Source organism: Rattus rattus, chromosome 14, assembly GCF_011064425.1.
Source record: "Rattus rattus isolate New Zealand chromosome 14, Rrattus_CSIRO_v1, whole genome shotgun sequence".
Classification (NCBI taxonomy): Eukaryota; Metazoa; Chordata; class Mammalia; order Rodentia; family Muridae; genus Rattus; species Rattus rattus.
Genome location: NC_046167.1, coordinates 81,736,568 through 81,740,549, shown reverse-complemented (window position 1 = coordinate 81,740,549; position 3,982 = coordinate 81,736,568). Strand labels below are relative to the sequence as shown.

At 48.5% G+C, this 3,982-nt stretch overlaps 1 non-coding gene across 1 annotated transcript; it reads right to left on the bottom strand.

The window, feature by feature from the left end:
* Positions 1 to 2,944: 2,944 nt before the first annotated feature.
* On the bottom strand, positions 2,945 to 3,053 carry LOC116884132. The gene has a single exon (XR_004385856.1). It is a non-coding gene; the product is annotated as a U6 spliceosomal RNA (small nuclear RNA).
* Between the last annotated feature and the right edge of the window lie 929 nt (positions 3,054 to 3,982).

The following is a 3,982-nucleotide window of genomic DNA, read 5'->3' as shown; positions in this document are numbered from 1 at the left end:
TCTCTGTATGCCAGACCTGGGTCCTGCGCCTTGAAACTAAGTAGCCAGCAGGTGAGGAGACAGGAAAAGTAAAAGAAAAAAGGTAGTAAGTAGCCAAAGCTGTTTGTGCAGAGCAAGAAAACTACAGTTCTACAAATTTCTTGTGGGGGGGGGGAGGAAGCCAGGTGTCCCTTGGGCAATGAAGGCCACTGCTGTTGTAGCCTTCTTTGGTGATAACTGCTAATTGCTTCTACCTGTGTATCTCCAGACTCCAGTACCTACCCTTCTGTCCCAGTGGTCCTGTGTATATCTGTTCCCCATGGGGACTGGGTGCCAGGGGCTGGTATCGAGAGACACCTTCCTTCAGTCTCTGGAATCCTGCCTTCCAGATAGATGGTTCAGGAACAGAGCATCCAGATTGCTCCTTGTCTGCAGGGGAGCTTGTGGGGAACTCTCATGTTCTAGATCAGAACCTAATTCCAAGTGGACTGTAAACTAGGGCTCTGAGCCAAATAGCCAGCTTCCAAGGCTGTATTTATTGAGCAGGGGCCTTTTCTCCTCACATTGGACTAGAGATGTTTCAAACCCCTTGCTATTCGAGGGGCCCTTAGGGTCACCTTGCCAAGCAGAGTTTCAGTGCGGGATCCTATGTGTGGAGTCCTTTCATGCCAGCCACTTGATCTTCAATCGATTGTGTTTGGCACAAGTTGAATGACAGGCTGTCTAGAGGAGAGATAGAAATTCTGTTTGTATTTTGCCAGGCGACTGACTTCAAGCTACCCGTATCTCCACATGAGGTTGGGAAGAGACTATCGTGGTCCCGGCACAACAATTAACAACTGGAAGTACAGGGGCATGATTTCATAGCCAGTTGAAACAATATGTGTGGGGGTAGGTTATCCCGACAAGGTAGTCTCAGCTCTAAATGGGCTTAGCTCGGAAGGGAGGGACAAGGCTGTCCAGAGACCTAAGTGCATCGTTCTGTGGAAAGAGTATAGTTTCACATTTCTGTGGAAAGATCACTTCTGACTAAGTGGTCCGGGGTAACATGAAGTCTTAAGCAGTGGGGGCAAATCATCTCTAAATTACTGCCGCGATCATAGTGTCCGGCCGTCCCCATTGTCCATAGTACAGAAATGGACCCGTTAACATGGCTGACTTTCTCAGAAGTGAGACCAAACTCCCAGCAAAGTTCTGGAAATTTTCTGTCACATAAGCCTTCAGGAATCAGCCCATGTTTCAGTGACAGCCAGAGCCACCGCTAATCCGATCAATAGCTCAGTATGTAGATCCGATGGAGCCTGAAGCCCTCACCCTAGAGCCATCCTCCAGAGCAATGGCGTACACAGTAGCCAAGGCGTCAGATGTTGGGCTCTGCTCCAGTTTTCAACGCCTGTTATCCTGGAGGTTGAGCAATACCATGCCCATAAACAGAGAAACATGTGTTCTGTGACTTGCCAATCCAGGCCTCGTGGGAGAGCTCCTGCTGGAGTGTGGTCTGCTTCCCGTGGGCCTACAAAAGGAGGTCAAATTCTGTTCTGCCTTGGTACTGAGGGAAGAGAGAGCATCTCTTAGGAGTAGAGTTGGAGTGTGAGAGATGTCCTTTCAAAACCAGTTTCTCAGGGTTGGAAAGAAGAAGCAGACATTAGGAGCATTTGTTCCTCTTGCAGAGGACCAGGGTTCAGTTGGTTTCTAGCACACGCACGGCAGCTCACAACTGCTTGTAACTCAGCGCCTAGAAACTGAGAGCATTGCACACACGTGGCGGATAGACATGTGCAGACATAGCACTCATACATTATAAAATAAAAATAGATGACCCTAAAACAAGACCCAACAACCCAATTTCTATGCAGTACAGTTGCTCACGGCCCTTGTGCCAGTTGGCATTTGTTTCATCATCGCATGGACTTGGAGTGGGCACAAGGCGGGTTCAGCTGACCCCACCTGTGCCCTTTCTACTACCTGTCGAGATGACCCAGAGGGTAAGAGTGCTTGTGCATGAGCCTGGGGACCAGCACCCACATCAAAAGCTGAGTGTGCCCGCTCACATGCTGTAACGCCAGCGCTGTGGGGAACAGAGAGAGGCATCTGTGGACCTCACTGGCTAACCGGCCTCCAGGTTCAGGGAGAGGCCTAGAATCAAGGCCAGAAGGAGAACAACAGAGCGGGACGCCTGAACCTTCTAGCATTGCACAATCACTGACAACCTCGGAGCCGATGTCACCGTGTGCACATGTCAAAACTCGTTCTTAGCCGTCTGTTTTGTCACTGCAGTTACAGGGTTATGCCCTTTGAGTAAGCCTGCTAAGTGCAATTGATACTTGTAGCACATTTTAGAGTATACATTGAAACACTGTCCAGAGGTATGCCAGGCAGGTGTCAGTAAAGCAAATGTTTGTCACTGGATACATGGACAAAGTTCTATGTTTTCTTACAAAACAACCAAGTACTTTAGTGAAAATGCTGTTCACACTTTAGCAGACAAATCAGATCCTTGGAATGCCCGCTTAAAAATAGCTGCTGGTGGCTGGGGGTGGGGAGTGGGAGGTGCTTCATTTTTGAGAGGCTCTCCGGTGCAGCCAGGCCTGCAGAGCGTGACCTGGACTTTATGATAGGTCATGGAGGTGAACATGGAGGTTCGCTGCACGTGGTTGAAGCTGTTTCATTTCACTCCCGGGCCGTGTGCTCTTGCTAGGTCGTTCCACCAACGCCATATTTATACACGCAGCAGGCTGAATTTTAGAACGGTCAAATGGCTTGGCTTTAAAGGAACAGGGCCCGCACCCACTATTCACCTTATACAGGAGCCAGATCGCTATCTCAACTTTCCATAAGCACCCGAAACAAGACGCAGGGGTTCCTCTGTGTCTTGTTCAGGAACCCAAAGTAGCATGTTCTCAAAAACACGAAGTACACTCCTTCAGGTGTGTTACCCTCCTCATGGTCTTTCACCTTCTTTCTAAAATATTTATTCATTTTATTCACAAATTTGCACGCTGCCCTTGCGCAGGGGCCGTGCTAATCCCCGTATCGTTCCAATTTTAGAATATGTGTGCTGCCGAAGCGAGCACCTTTCGACGTCTTTTAACAGCGATGATTAGAAAGTTCAGCTGGATTGACAGTTTTAAACTGTCTGGCAAAGACTCAGACATCTTAAATAGCGCCAGCCTCTTAGCCAAGCTATCGGATTAAACAACCAGCTAGGGCTGGGGAAATAGGGGACTCCCCCAAAATGATGTTCACACACCAACAGGCATAAGAACAGTACGCCGCTTTCCGTATGTTCCTTCAGGTGCAAGGTGTTTGGCAAGGCTACCGTTTAACCGCCAACTTAGCGCAGCGATCCTAAGACCGTGAAAAGAAAGTTATTTTTGAGCATCAAGAGCTGCAGCCCAGGCAGGGCAATGCCAGTCTGTGAAAACTTCAAGTCTCACTGCTCTTATGTGAGGCTCAAAGAGCCTGGTATTCCACGGGAGTGCATCACAGTGAGCCCGATGAGCCTGAAGTCAGAGTATAAGGATGCTGTGGGACGGAGTGTTGGAGAGGAGGGAACTGTGGGGATTTAAGTGGGAGTCCTTGTGGTCCTCGACCGAGGGACAGGGGCTGTTTGTTGAGTAAGGTGAGATTCCCAAGGCAGGTGGATACCCTGGGTTTGGGATCCTGATGGAGCTATCTAAGGATGTGAAGGAACTGGGAGATGGTCAAGGAAGAATCGAGTTAACTCACCTATTTTTAACATTGGAAATGTTCAGCAAATGTAATGGAAAGACTATGTCTTAAGACTATGTGTTTGTCCTGGGACAAGAACTGTAGTCTGGGACTCAGGAAACAAGAGTGGGCCTGCTTCAACAAGAATAAAATTAAGCAGGACTACGGGCACATGGCGGTGACTCTAGCTATCTTCTAGAGCAAGTGGCAGTGCCCTTTAAAGAATGACAGTATTATTTAGGCTACTAGAAAAATAGGGATCTCGTCGGGAATACAATAAAAATTGTCAGAC